Source organism: Anopheles maculipalpis, chromosome X, assembly GCF_943734695.1.
Source record: "Anopheles maculipalpis chromosome X, idAnoMacuDA_375_x, whole genome shotgun sequence".
NCBI lineage: Eukaryota > Metazoa > Arthropoda > Insecta > Diptera > Culicidae > Anopheles > Anopheles maculipalpis.
This window is the reverse complement of record NC_064870.1, coordinates 5,265,870-5,281,565: the sequence shown is the minus strand read 5'-3', so window position 1 is coordinate 5,281,565 and position 15,696 is coordinate 5,265,870. Positions and strand designations below refer to the sequence as shown.

Below are 15,696 nucleotides of genomic sequence, written 5' to 3'. Positions count from 1 at the left end.
CATCGCAAAAAAAATGTGGAAACAAAAAAACTGGAACACAAACAATGCAACAACACAAAGCATCAACCATCATCAGCGCGTTGCCCCCATGGTTGAGCAAAAGAGGGGAAAAATCATTTTCGATTTCTATTTGTTTATGGTTTTTTTTTATTTTTTTTGCAAATCGTTTTTCATTAACAAGTGACAATCAAATGACAGCACTAAGTGAAGCCTCACAATCACCCCTCCTCCCTTCATCACTCCACCCCACCGAAAACCCGTTCGCACATTAAATCATTTTACAATCAATCAATCGATTAATCAAATCCCGGCTCGGTTGAGTGGGTGGGTGCAACAAAACAGACGAGACCGTCCCACCCTCATCGTTCCACCCTTCCCGCAAACGATTCAAGCATTTTTTCCAGGCTCCTCCCTCCCCCCCCACTCCCCGTCCCGCATTACCACGTCCACCATTACGCGCTATCACTCATTAGATTTTGAACATAATTAAATCACTCGACATCATCAATTATAGAAGCTCATCAGTTTATGGGGCTTTCGCTGCCCCTTTACCGTAAAACCCTCCACCTCGATGGTGAGATGCGGACAAGAGAGGGGTGGGGAGAGGGAAGGGGGAAGGGGACACAAGGACGGGAGGGTGAAATGAAAAAAAAGAAGAAGATAATTTAAATCCGAGCAAAACTTTGGCTCCTCTCTCGTGCGGCGCTATTTTCTTTCTCCATCCCAACAAGACCCTCCCCCTCTCCCCCCACGAGCGCCGGTGTGGTGTTGTGGCGAAGGATTATACGGTGAAGCAACGGCCCTGGATTGCATTTACAAAATGGCGAACAAAAAAAAAAAAAAACCCCTCACAAAACGTTCATGTTCGCGCTCGCTCTCTTGCTCGCTCGAAACTGGTCTCTATTCGCACTGCTTTTCCCGCAAACGCATCGCAAAAAGGCACTCGACGGTGGCAGTCGGTAGCAGCAGCAGGGCAGATTGTACAGACGCGAATAATTAAACTCAAACAGGCGGAAAATTATTTTGCCCGGAGTTAATTAAATTTTCATTCGTTTATAGATTATTTCGCCCACTCCGTATCTCTCTAATGTATATCGGATGGCGGATGGATGGTGTACACATTTTTGGGGTGGCCATTACTCTGGCGAAGTTGGGGAGAGAGAGAGAGAGAAAGAGAGAGAGAGAGAGAGAAGAGAACGATAGGAGGGGGGGGGGGAATAATTTTCTTAATTTCGTTTATTCGATTAAGAGTGTGCTTTTCGGCAAACGATTAAGGCCGGGCTACATTGATCGTACTCGCAAGCGTAATTTTTATATTCACTAGCGCATCTGGCGGCGACCAGCGCAAGCTAGATGTGGGTATAATTTAAGTGCCAAAATTATTCATGCTTGGTGTCTCATCAATTTTCGACCAGGCTGTCTGTATGCCGTAACACGTGCTATTTTTATATTAAATGTATACAAATAGGCCGGTAAATTTTGCTTACAATTTTATAAAAAAAAAAGTTCTACCAAGCAATATGACAAAGCCGTTCCTCATGAATAAAAAAACTCGCTCTATACTAAAAACCGCTACAATACCAAAACGAACAACCAGTTTCACACACTCTGCAATGTAGTTTAAATGATGAAATAGATGGACAAACCCTACAACAAATTATTTAAGCACTTGTGAAACCTACAAACACTACATTTTTCAATAAAATGTTCAGCTCAATTGCGGCCCCGAGCCGAGCCGGCGATTCACAGACAACAGTTCACACACACACACACACAATTTTCGTTAAAAACAGTTGTACTTACTATTTTTTCATTGCGTCCACTGCTTCCTGCTTGTTCCATGGCTAGAAATACAATATGTATGTTAAATTACCACATATTTTCAAAAAAACATACACGACAAAATATCGAACATACTCACCGAGCTGTTTGTTTACTGGTTTGTGATCAAAATTATAGGCTCCTCGACCCAAAACGCTTTTTGACAGATAAATTATACCAGCCTCTAGCTTCGACCCGCCGCCGCTAGATGGCGTATGCGTTCACAAAAATTACACTCAGGAGTACGATCAATGTAGCCCGGCCTTTACAGCGCAGCAATTTGGTTTGTGCTTGTGGTTGATGTGCATAGATACGCCTGTGGGTGTGTGAGTGTGCGCGCACAGTTTAAGCATTAATTGATTGATAAATGCTTCGCGACAAGTTAAATGTAGCTGCCTCCCCCTCCGGTACTAATTATTTTGCTTCGAATTTCAACCAATAATACTAATCAGATAGCTGTCAAATACTGTGTCAGCTGGTAATTAATTGTCTATGATAGTTTTCATTATTTAATTGAACCATTAAAAAAATGTTTAATGGAAAAAAATACAAAATTGAATATTTTGTTGTGAAGTACCAAGCGCCTCCATTAAATTTATTATAGTGTTAATTTTTTGTAAGTATGAAGTATCTGGCGCCTCCATCGAAATTTGAAGCTGCGATATGTGGCTTGAAAAATAAAGAAGAAATATATTTTTTTTAGTTGGAATTTGAAATTTTGAAATGTCAGTCTGGCAATTACCTAGGTAGTTTCATGCAAGCAAATGACTATCCAGCTATTGACATAATCAAGTCAAAAAAGACAGTGGGATCCTATGATGACCTTTGCAGGTTTTTTTTTTGTATGTGTTTTGACGTTACAAGGCTAAAATCCTGGAGAGCAACTCCATACAAACTGATAGTCAGTACTTCTGAACCAGCTTCAACAGAGAGTCAAGAGTCAAAACATGTTCGATTTTTATGTCGTGTCTTTCTAAAACTGCTCTTAATATTCTCTTTTCTGGGCAGCATTAAATCCTCGCATACCAGCTTGTCATACCAACGCATCAAACCGTGGTACAGATTAAAACGTAACCACCTATAAAAGATCCGCCGGTCCAACGGTGCAGTGTTGACAATATTATTCTCCTGTTTTTTTTGTGTGCCACCATTGAACGTGAGCCGTGTGGCACAACATGGTTGGCGACTGTGTTACGAAACCCTGCACAAAATGGAAGACAAGACAAGCACATCACGGCAAACGACAAACGATAAAATGGATAGTTCGGGATTTGACACGGTGTACGGTGCCGGAGCACAAGGGAAGGGTAGAAGGAAAATAAAAAATAGGATATGTCGGTCGTGGTGTGGAGATTGTCTTCGTTGTCGTCCTGTCGTGTCGTCTGTACTAGGTTGACTGTGGAAAGCGTTTTTGATCCTGTTTGGTGGTGGTGTACGCTACCTAATCAAAACATCCAAACATACGGTGTTTTGCACTTCTGTAGCAGTACTACAGGTACTGCGCCGACAGACTGGGAACTGTACGCTATAACGATGGGAGGAGTGAGATTGAATAACTCCGGACATTTGAAGACAGAGAAATCTGTACGATGGAGGGTACGGGTGCCACTGAAGGGTTTACCTAAGTTTAACGAGATTATCAGATCGTAATGGAAGAGCAACAAAGAACCATCCTGTGGAGTTTACTCCGTGTCCCGGTGATTTTAGTCTATCAGCAGTTTGCATTGTGCCATGAATTTTACTATTAGTAGTATGAGACTTAAGACTCTTTTCATCAACAAAAATCATGCTTATTATTGCAACTTTAACACCTTTCTTTTCTCTGTCTACTTTTAGGTGAGCTCTCGGGATAATCTCGATATAGTGGAATATCAGCAACATCAATCAACTCAAGAGTACTCTCGTGTATTTAAATCCATATTATCCTTGGACGCGAGTGAGAGCTTACACCAACTTCAATACAGGCTTGTTGTGGCAGTCAGGTGCCGCAAGTTACAGACACCTCCTATGAAGCGTAATTAGTGTTTTGGTTGAAGTACACGGTGGATCACACTCCAGAAAATGATCCTTACCGTCTGCTACTACATTGACTTTGTCTATGATGTATCGAAATAGCTAAACAGAACTAGGCATCATGTTACACCTCATCATGTGACAAACACACCGGTGCGGAAGTAAGGTGTTGCTGTCGTTCCCTCACTCTCACCTGCCGCCTCATACTCCCTGTATGTTTCACGAGAAAAACGGATAATGGACTTCTAGCGTACACAAACAAAACCAAACGCACACAGATATGTATATTCACGTACCATGTAGAGGCACAGCATCCCAGCCTCACACATAGTCGGCGTGTTAATTTGCCTGATTGACTTTCTTGCCGAACCGCAGCAGCAGTAGTAGGTAGCATGATGATGATGATGTGTTGCTACTTCTGGGCAGTAGAGGAAGAGAGAGAGGCGAAGAGAGTGATGTATCACTTTAAATATTTATCCATCATTTCGAAGCTGAATGAAGCATGTCGACGTAGCATCTCCTTCCTATTACCTGTGATGCAAAACCAAGTTGATGGCTGACGATCTGGGAGGAAGAAATAAACATCGAACAAACAAGGGGGACAAAAACGAAGCAAAAGCAAACTACTGCAACTGCCAACTAAGATATTGACATAGAGACACCCAGCACATACTGCTGGGACGAAATAAAAGAAAACAGAAAACACAAACACACACACGGAAGACGGGATACAAAATGGGGGGAAGAACGCAAAGAGAGACTCTAAACTCTGGTGGTGTTTTGCCTCGAGAGCCATTTTTAATACATACCCTCTTATTATGTTTGTTATGGCAGGCTAAACAGAACCGACCGACCGACCGACCGGGGTTCCTGTGCATGCAAACCACAGGAAATCGTACATACATTGTTCTGTCCATCGGATGTGCGAGATGTTCCATTGGCAACACGTTGCTTTTAGCACGTCTTTGGTGATCGTAATCGATGTCATTTGTTTAGCTGGACGGTGGAGAGGTGCATAAAAAGCAAAACACACTCGAGAAATTGATGACGGAATACCTTTTATGTGTCATAATGGTGTGCGGTTTATGGGGAAGATTGATTGACTCTGATATGTGAAACCGATTAGAGGAACCGGCCTGTGTGTGTGTGTGTGCGGTTAGATAGATAGCTTTTTATGTTAAACTGTATCGGATGTTTATTTTGGGGCGGTCCGGCCGCACGACACGGGCTGGCGGTACCAATATTCACACCTTCACTGGGTTCCGTATCCCGTCTGGATACGTCCCTGTATGCGAAACGGACTAGCCAGCTATGTAGGATAATCAAGTCAAGAAGGTCAGAAATGGCAGGCCCAATAGCTCTCGAGGTTGTAGTGCTTTGCTGATCACGTCAAGAAGTGTCAAATAGTTGGTGTTTTACGTGTATAGATGTGTGAAGTCTTCCCCTAGGATAGATTTGCTAACTTACTTTTTAGGCGCTACGCATCGCTTTGTGGACTAGACCTGCTCCAACAAACTTTGATTGTGAGCCTTGAGGAGTCTACCACGCCTCATCCGTCCATGTGGACGATCGAAAAGGACTTCACAGATTGGGGTTTCCGGTTCCGTTTTGATGGCATTATCAGCTCAGCTCATTGAGCTCGTCATTGTGGCGGGTCCTCCCATGTTCTTCCACAAACTAAGGGATCAAAAATGCTTCTTAATATCTCGAAGGAAGTTTGAGGATTAAAAAGGTTCCTTACAGACCTTACCGGTGTCCGTCGCGTCATGTTTTTTATGTGAAGCAAAGCAAATCATTTTGATTTCAGACCTCATTAATCTTCAACTCGGGGTTCCGTTCCGGTTCCTCAATTCTTTGGTTACCTTGTGCTGCATAAGAGAGCCTTAAATACATTATGTCGATGACATCACCGTGTGCCAAGGATCTGGATTGACTTAAATAGAATGCTCAGCTCATGTTTCCACCTCCGAATATTGGATAGATCCCTCCCAGATCAAGATGTAAGAATATTTCAATGACAAAAAGACAAAATACTTCAAGCACAACGTTTTCCGGGGGCAAGGTTTATTACTTCTCCATTACTTCTTAAATGCATTTTACGAGCGCAAATACGAAACGGGTCACCACCACGCAGTTAGGGGGGACCACATGTTGAAGATTTCGTATTTGCATTGCTTAATGCATTTCATTTTATTGTTTTGCACACGGTTTGGGTGCAAAATGGCCGCGCAGCCAACTGACTGCAAACATTGAGATGGAAAATGGATGAGCAAACGCCTAAAATATAAAGTAGGGGTGGGTCCGGCTTGCGAATGTCCGTGATCTATGCAATAAATTGTCTACTTTATGTTAACCCCTTTGCGTGCTTCGGTGTGGCGTTTTGTTAGCTACTTTTATGTTTTTTTTGCGTAGATTGTTGAATCGTGTACTCTCTGGGTCGTATAAAGTGTAGTCATATTTTCTGAAGTTCACTATTTGTTCCACACCCCAGATGCTTCATGTTAGGAGGGGTTTTTTTTTTATTCTTCTTTAACGATTCTAAAGTAAGCGAATCGTAAACACTTATTTAAGTAGCGTTCAAGTATCAAAAAAATGGGAAGAGAGCGTCCATAACGCCACGCTTCAGATGTCCGTGGTCAGAACAGACGTCAACCGTTGTTTGTTACAAATCTTCCACTAAACGAAACACACCCTTTAAGACATTATGCCATTTAGGGGGATGAAGTAGGGTGAGGAAGAAAAAAAAAATAAACACACATACATACACGCTTTTCATATGTAAATTAAATAACTTGTTCATCCCTGTTCCGTTAAGGCGCAGGGAACAATTCAGATTGCAAAGATTGTGGACACCTTGTGTGTGTGTTTTTATTGTTTGCTCTAAAAAAAAAGAGCTGAACCGATCTTTGCTTCCATTGTTCAGGCGTATGCCTACGTGTGATGATGATGACCACGATTAACGTGCTGTAAATGTGTGTTTTTTTTTCTCAATCGCAAAACCACACCATGCTGAGAGGTGCAGTAAAATATCATCACCTTTTGCTAGTCCGAGACGTCATTTCAGTTACGATTGAGTTCGTGCCAATGTAGTTTTTTTGTTGTTGCTTTTTTTTTGCTGCTGCTTGCTGCTGCTTGTCACTCAGTAATTCGAAGCTGGGAAGGGCGAACGTGGAGGGTTGTGTGCGGGTACGACAACGTACGGTTAATTGCTCTGTCATCAGCAACATGCCGCGCGCGCACCGTCAATGAAGAGGGCAAACGCTCCACTCCGCGTTGCTCAGCGGTTTGCAAACGGGTCGGAATTTGCGGCAGGGAGTGTGTGTGTGTGTAAGGCTGGAAGTCGTGAACGATGCAGTAAAGTCTTTTAACAAGAAGCACAACTCTAAACCGGTTGTTTCATTGTGTTATTTTTGGCACTGTCAGTGCACAGTGGGCAAAATGTTTGGGGCAAATATTGGAGGAAAAAAACAAAAACTAGCGACAAAAACCTCAAATGCATATTCAAAATGGAAAGACCATAATAAGGTTAGATTCAAAACATTATAGAAACAATTTGATGTAACGGATCATAGTTATTATATCATATAAAAAAGAATCAAAGACATCATTTTTTTTATAATAATGATCTAAACGCATCAGGATATGCTATAGAAGATGTCTTCATGTTAGGACAAATGGCGTCTAGTTGCAGGTCCTGAATTTCAGAGGTATAAGTGCTATAGGTATAGTCCTTAATTTCAGAGGAAGAGCAGTACTTGCTCTTACCCACAGAAGTAATTTAGGAAGTCCCAGGAAGCTGGGTTAAACATAGTTGGATAGTCAGCCCCGTCAGGCCGTGTGAAGATCCGGGCCATTGTCGCCTTACTACCGACACCGCCCCAAGGTCATCATAGGATCCAAATAATCGAATTAGACGAATCGTTCGATTGAAAAAACACTTAAATGGAACAAGCTCGACACGTTATATCGCAAAAAAAAATTATATATTATAAATATGTTGGTACAACAAGATTTTTGGATTATGAAGCCTTACCCCGTTCACTGGGTGTGGTATGTGGAGAATTTATCATGAGAACCCACACTCTGATACGCGATACCAGAAGATGGAATGGGGCGACAGTATTTGCAAAAGCATTATTATTGAAAAATCCTACTTTCATCCCCGCGTTCGAGTGGCGATTTGCTCACTGTGCAGTGATGTGTGAGCTCTGGATGGTGGCTGGACCGGCTGCTGCTGTTGCTGTCAATTTGCGATTGCATTTCGCATTCATTCGATTTGTAATTTCAGAAAGTTTTGCACTTTTAGTTGGTTGGTTGGTGGCTGGGTGTGTGTGCGCGTGTGGGTAGCAAAGCCGTCGCACCATAAAATGAGCGGTTTGATGATATTTTATTGTTTTATTGTGGCATCGATCGCTAAATGCATGTTGCACGTAATAATCGTAAATTAGCATACTTGTAAAATGTGTGGAGAATTTACAATTACACAGTTTGTTATGTTCCCGCTGGGAGTGCGTGTGCGCGTTCGTGTAGGGGTGTTTGTTTGTTGGGGGTTGAATCTGTCGAAAGGTAAATATCTTTATAAATTTATGAGGGGTTGTTGTTCCAGTCAAATATTACCCGTAATTAACAACGATGTGGTTATTGAGCTGTAGGTGGTTTTATCTTGGTGCCGTGACCAGGATACGTATTATTATTTCGATTTCTCTTTTGCTAGAGTCAAGCTGTTCTATCAATTTGCTTTGAAGTGTGTGCTTATTATTTGATGCGAATTTTATTCATCTTAATGCGAGGTGTAATTAGCCATACGTACACTTAGTGTCATCTGCAAATAGTTGAGACATCAGTTCGGAAATTGTAACTACAAATGTAGCGTCCTCTAACAGGTTTGGAAAGCAAATTGACACACAACGCTGTTTGGGTCTAACATGTGTTTCTGGAACACAAATGACCAACCAGGAACGCTACCTCCTTCACTTCGTATCCATAACAAGCGGTATCGTGCCGCTGTTTTAGGGTTCCGCGCTAAAGACAGAGAAATCATGATAAACGCATTACTTTCCCGGCCTTCAACGGTTGCTCCAACTCGACGTGCTCGATCGTGGCTGGGAGGAGGTATCAGATACACATGTAGCCCTGTATGATACACCTAAGGGGGGGGGGGGGTCCCCGTTTCTGTACTTCAGCTATGCTACCCAACTTACACGACGTTTGGCCGCCTTCTCGGCGTAGCAAAAGCGGGGGCAAGATAGTGAGATCAGCGCAGACGAGGGGGGCGGGGGGGAATGTTAAACGAGCATGATCGGTCCCGGGAAGTTCTCCGCTGAGCGGTACGAAATTGTTCACGATAATGTGTGTGTGTGTGTGCATACACCCGTTGAGCGTGCCCTCTCGGTCAGCGAAATTCTGCGGGACAAACGGGACAAACAAGGTCTTAATGATATGTCTCGAGCCGGCAAGCAGGAAAGCGAAGATCGTCGATACACCACAACACCCCCTTGTACCCTTCGTGTATATTGTGTGCGTGTGTGTGTGTTGCTGTACCACAGAAGATTTGCAGTTTCTCGCCATTCCGAAGAGCCTGGACTGCACCGACACGAATATGCACCAGTGGCATGCAATTGGCAAAGGACGGGTAAGGGAGGACTTTTATTTGTTCGAAACTGGCAATCAGCATGAAGAAGAGCGTTCCAGACAATCTCGAAGGGGGGACGGTTCTCCTCCGCTGCTCGTCGTTCGCCTCCGTGCCAGTTGTGACCCTGGAACCGTTGGTGAAACCTAACCTTTACACGGTGGAATTGATCGAGACGCGAAAACGAGCAAATTAAGTTGAATGTAAAATAAAATCGCTTTTCGCCCGCTCCGTTGTAGCGCCCTGCGGTTTTTTTTTGGTGTTTTGTTTATTGTTACGACCGTTTTGCAGTAGTTTTGCAGCCGGGGGTTTGGAAATTTGGGAAGATGAATTTCGCCAAACTATTTAATGGAAACCCGGGCGCAACCAATCAGCGCAAACATAGAATGCCGTTCGATTAAAAATTTTTATAGATTTTCTTCAGAAAAGAATCAAATCCGGATATACTTTTTGTGTTCCCGAAAACAACAATTAAACCCGCTAAAAAATAGTCTCACGGGAGCCATTTTTCGGTTGTTGGTGAGGGTATTGCAGGGCATCGCTTTGACTGCTTTTTGTTGTCGTTTGCGTTCATCCACGTCCACCAGGATCCGCTCTCTCGGCTCGGCTATTCCACGCGATGGCGCCAAGCTTTCCGTTTCTCCGTGAGGCTATTTTGGAGTCGGTTTAATAGTTGCTTTTGCGGAAAAAAGGATTTCGGAGTTGCCGAAGAATATCTATAAAAATTTTTAATCAATTTTTTTTCCACTGCGGCATGGTGCGTTTGCGCTAATTGGTTGTGCCCGAGTCTTTAAATAGTTTGCCGAAATTCATCCACCGAAGATGTTGATTTTATTTTTGCTAGATGGCGCATTAGAAGCGAAAGGGAGACGAAGAGAAAAATTGGAAAGCAAAACCTCAATTGACATACCCAGCCATTTATATGTGTGAGACGAAGCATCGCTGATCCCGATTGCCGCATCCTTTGACCGACAAACTATCGGCGTTTGTTTCCCTGCCGACCGTCAGGGTTCCGAGCTTTCCGGAGTAAACCGGCAATTATCGGTACATCTTTAAATGCTGATGGGTTGATTGATTTGGCCGGCGGCATCAATCCCAACCCTTCCCTGCCGTTGTGTACACTTCCTCTTCCTCTTTAACGCTTGCTCGTAGGATCATTGCGAAAAAAAACACACACACACACACACACATAATAGGTCCCTGCGCGCTCTCCCCCAAACGATCAGAGAGCTTATTCTGCATACCGTCAGACGGGGCATAAGCGGGTACCGGGATAATTGGGTGGAAGATCGCGGTGGAACCATAAAGAGGGCAAAATGTTAACATGCATCATCCATGTGCAGGCACAGGAAAGCGCAACGCAAAGAAGATCGCCACCATAAATGAGCGTTGGCGAGGCGAAGAAATAGCAAACCAACCTTTGGTGAGAGGGGAGGGGGGGGAGTGGGAGGGGGTGTCTTTTATTACTCCTTTTCTCGTTTGCTGCTTCCAAAAACCGACCAAACATTGGGCGCTTTGTAACGCAAAAAGCATAAAACCAGGCGCTTGGCGGCAGGGCGAAAGAGAGAGTGAGAGAAGGAGAGTCTCCTTCCCCTTCCGCCCACCTAATAGCCTTTTCCGAATGGTTTCCGAAGTCGTCCCGGGTTCAGACCTCGGTAACGAAACCCGGGTAATGGGGCGTGCAAGAGTAAACGGGTGTGTGTGTGTGTGTATGTTGCTGTAGCATATTACCGTGTTGTGCTGCACAATTCGCTTGCCCAACCGCACCACTAAGCACCGGCGAATGTGCGAAGGAAAACGAGAAACGAAATGGAAATCGGGTATTATTTATAATCATATGCCTTTAATCGTAAGTGTATATAATCACGATTTACGTTAATTATTTTAATAGAATGTTAATTCGATGCCCTCGAGTTGTTCGCTCATGTTCGGTAGGAGCGTTTGCCTGTTGTGTGTGTGCGTGTGTATACACACCGCGTAGAGGAAGGGGTGGCAGCCTTGTTTCGCTTGAGGTGGTGGCGCTGTATGTTGCCTCGCTGTGTGAAGAGGATCACTTTCCGGTATCGTTTTGTTTTTTAGTTGGTTGCTGTTGGTGTTTCTTCTTCCGACTGCTGCTACTACTACTACCACTCCGGCTCGATGGGGTGGATTGGTTCATCCTTCATCTTGTTGCCCGTTTCGTGGAGACCGAGAAGACTTCGCAATTGGGAAGAATTCGCACGAAAGGCGAAGGAGAAGGGTCGCTGGTATTTTTTTTACGGTTTGCTTCTCATGATGGGCATTATCCGGAATGGGTTGCCAGAATTAGTGACTCAATCGGGTGAAGGCACGGCACTTTTTGTTGGAGTTGTCTGAAACACGTGATCTATCATTACAAATTGACAGGCTTGTGATGTCGATGTAATTTAATCTGTCATTAGACTTCATACTGTCGGCTAAATCTTGTCAAAAATCAGGCCTAAAGATGTGGATTTCTTGCGTGTGCACGATCTGGTGACTTAATCTAGATCAGTATTTGCTTTAGATGTTTGGTTCTTCAGAGCTGTGTTTTCAAACTGACAGTTGGTGCTGTTGACGTTGGACGTTCGGGTGAATCCTATCCGGACCTTTTCCTCCGTCTAGTAAGTCTATTAAGCCAGGAAGAAGACGATGGTGACACCATTCTATATGTCATCGCTGTACACCAATCTAGTAATCAGTACACTACATTTAGTATACTTAACTTTTCAGTCTGACGCATTTTCAATTAACAGTTTTTTGTTTGGAGGTCATTAGACTTCAAATTTTGACGTATGTCGTAAATTCGATTTGCCTCCTCGCAAGGCTTCAGAAATCGGATTTGGAGTTTTACAATTTGACATCTTCGTCTTCATGACTTAACGACCTACTCGGTACACCGGCCATCATACAGCTTTGATGATATCAGGTTGTTGAATAGTCAAATCCTCACTACGGGAGGAATGATCCAGGTGCAAATGTCAAAATGACATCTAAAAAAACAACGCAATTTTTTCGGTCAAGGAGATATTTTTTGAAAAAAATTCTTGAAGTTTGCAAAGATACAAAGGCAGGAAAGCTAGTTACGTTAACGAGTGAGCCTTCAGCAAACGAAATTTTAGATCGTTGTTTGAATTTCTAATTGACAGTTAGCGATGTAGCATATGGACGTCATTCCGTCCTCAAGCTACTAGTGATTCAGTAAAAATAATTCTAACCCTCGTTGCATGACTCACATCCGTAAACGGGGGGTACACACTAGCGTGCCGTGCCGTGGTATCAACATTTTTTCCAGCATATCGGAAAAGCTTCTCCCGCTGGCCTCTGCCCCCCTCCAGCCCGCTGTTACACGTCGTTTTACTTTGTAGCGCATGAACGAACTACGCGAGCTGCGGTCAGAATCTTCGACCACCCGGTGGTTAGTGTGCTGTGTGCCGTTGTGCGATGGGGCGTTCGGCAAAACACAAGTACGCCCGCAGTTTAGTTTTACTTCAAGCGATTACGCACACCGCTGTAAAGATGGCAGTTACAAGCGGTGCTTGTGTTTAACATATCGTGTTTAGTTTGGCCGTTTTTTTTTCTTGCTTCTTTTTCGACGATTTGTATTTTTAATGCTTCTGTTCGCTCTTGCCTGCGCTGATATGGAAGGTGACTAGACGTGCTGTAGCTAGTTTGCGGTGAGAGCAGCATATCCGCTTCACACCTTCACTCTCTCAAGCTCCTCGAGCAAAAAAGAAAAATAAAAAAAAACCCCGCATGATGTTTATCCTGTTTGGTGGTTTTCTGCTTTTTGTGTTTTTCCGCCCGCCCGGTAGCGAAGAGCGTGCGGCACAAAATGCGCACCCCTTTCGTCAGTTCATTATAATTATCATCATCAGCTGCAATTTATGTCCGCAATTCATGACTTTAACGCGTACTAATTTTAGCTTCATTACACACACCCGCCCGGCGTCTGCTGGGAGAGGCCCTCCCTTGCTACCTGTTCATCAATTTTTCCATCGTTCAATGTAAGACGTGACTCTTTCGTGGTTTGCGGCGTGCATACGTGTGGGATGTATCCTACGAATATTGCGTTCTTCGCAACCGCAAGCTGGAGGAAGAAGCGAAAAACGTCCGCCAAGTGGTTAAGGTGGTGATGAATGACGGGGGTTTTGTTTTTATTAGTATTTGCGTGCACATCATCATCATTTACGTGTGCTCGCTTGCTGTGCGTTGCATTGGGAGCGGGTGGAAAATAGACACTTAAGAATCAACTATACGGCCGTACCGTGGCTCTGTATGGTGTGGTCTCGCCAGGCCAGGTGTGGGGTAATTGTTTGGTGTTTTACAAAAAAAAAAAAAAACTTGGTGAGCCGTTGATGTTTGAAAACACAACACCACTAACACCCACGGAATATAAACAACAGTTGGTTGTGACGTTGCTCTTTAACAGCTTTTTGCGTTTGTTGCTCGCAATCTCAATCTTGCCGAGATCTCAACGAGAACAGTGTGTGGTATGGCTACCGTGGGTGGGATCGGTTCGTTGACATACGTCTTTACCCACCGCCAGAGGGGTGTTGCATGCAAGATTTTCCGGTGTTTTACTACCCCGCTTGGTTATGCAGCGCCGCCGTGTATTTTACGACTTACATTATAACGCACGACACGAGGTGGAAGTTTATCCGATGCTTATTATGACTTTTGCTTGCATTTAGTGGATTTTATTGTGCGAATTTGTGTTGTGCGCTCGCTTTTTGCGCTTGTTTAAAGGCGGGAAGCAGAGAGCGTTGTAATAGCCGTAGGGGATAATGCCGTGGCGTAAGGATCATGGCCGGCATGCGTTCAAATCTAATAAGAGGAGGTGGTGCATCGAGAGTTGTCATTCCGCGTCAATAAGTGGTTTTATTTGTGGATAAATGTTAGTTGGACAAGGTTTAAGTAGGGGAGCAATAAAAGCTTTTCAGCAATTGTTATTCTTTCCTCTACAGTCAGTGTACATCAACTTAATTTCCTAATGAAAATAAAATAAAAATAATATGAAATTTTACGGCACGAATGTGTGTGCCTCTTCTATTCGTCTTTCGTCGTACAATGTTTAATTTACTTGTCACGTAAAACTACAAATTTTCATGCACGGAGAGCAGCTCATTCATTGCGAACAATGGCGGCACATGCGAGCAGAGCACCGGCCCCATGTATGGCGGTGTCGCGTGGGCTATATGTGGTTATCGACCAACTAGGCGCGCAAGCTTTCGCTACTTTTCCCCCCCCTTTGTACTTCCCGTGTAACGAACCGCCGGCAGTGTGTTGCGTCTTTCCGGCAATCATTTGGCTATATGAAATAGAGAGAATAAATACAAGCGAGAAGACACATCGACACCGCAATGCATACAGTCGACAGTCGGTAAAACAAAGAGTAAAGAACGCATTTGAAAAAAAAAAAAACAAAAAAAATTGCACACAAAGTAAAAACAAAAACGCCCGCGATGAGCTCACACACTTACGAAAAAGAAATAAACAAAACGAAACGCAGGAGGCACGATAATGCAAACCAGACGCGGAACGGGGCCCATCATTTGCATATTTTAATAAGGAAAGCATAAATATTAAATTATTTCAACCTTCAATCGTACTATTTAGTTTATTTTCGGTTTTGAGTTAATTTTTTGGGGGGTTTTTTTTTTTGTTTAAAAAATATATTTGTGACATGTTGGGAGTTGCTACTTTCAAATTTAATAAAAAAAATACCTAAGGAAAAAAGAGCAATGTGCAAGCGAAAGGCTCGTGTCAACAAAGGGAGAGGAAAAAGTTTTCCACGTCGAAGGTTTGCCATCCTTTCAGCACCACTCCAATCCTCCATCCATAGCAATGTAAGAGGAAAAACGCTTTTAAAATGTATATAGAAGGCGTATATAGCAGCGCATTGCTCTGAACACGGCTCGAACACTGGTCGAGAGTAAAAGCTACGGCAGTTCTAACGCTCGAAACCGGCTTATAAGGTGGCCAAAAGCGCGCAAGAGAAGCAGACAGTAAGATGATGAGCTTTTTGTGTAGGTCTTCTTCACTCAGCTTAATTAAGCCGTCCGAGCACGGGCCAATTTTCGCTGCTGCAGTGTAGTGCATTTGTATTTTTGTATTTAAATACTTCCTTCTCCTCCTGCTGCTTGAGGTGCCCTGGCCCTGAGAATGGGCCCGCGAGCGTATGGCGAAAGTTTTTTTGTGTACACGCGAAGGGCCCACAAAGCAGAAGAGATAAA

At 43.6% G+C, this 15,696-nt stretch overlaps 4 protein-coding genes across 4 annotated transcripts in view; 1 reads left to right on the top strand and 3 right to left on the bottom strand.

The window, feature by feature from the left end:
* Positions 1-15,696, bottom strand: part of LOC126568348 (vacuolar protein sorting-associated protein 16 homolog) — a 335,612-nt gene that overhangs the window by 146,258 nt on the left and 173,658 nt on the right. The gene's annotated exons all lie outside the window — the stretch shown is intronic.
* Positions 1-15,696, bottom strand: part of LOC126559745 (GATA zinc finger domain-containing protein 1-like) — a 357,373-nt gene that overhangs the window by 242,077 nt on the left and 99,600 nt on the right. The window lies entirely within an intron of this gene.
* The window catches only part of LOC126561343 (40S ribosomal protein S15Aa-like), a 108,254-nt gene that overhangs the window by 46,099 nt on the left and 46,459 nt on the right, over positions 1-15,696 (bottom strand). The gene's annotated exons all lie outside the window — the stretch shown is intronic.
* Positions 1-15,696, top strand: part of LOC126560048 (nascent polypeptide-associated complex subunit alpha, muscle-specific form) — a 79,965-nt gene that overhangs the window by 27,723 nt on the left and 36,546 nt on the right. The window lies entirely within an intron of this gene.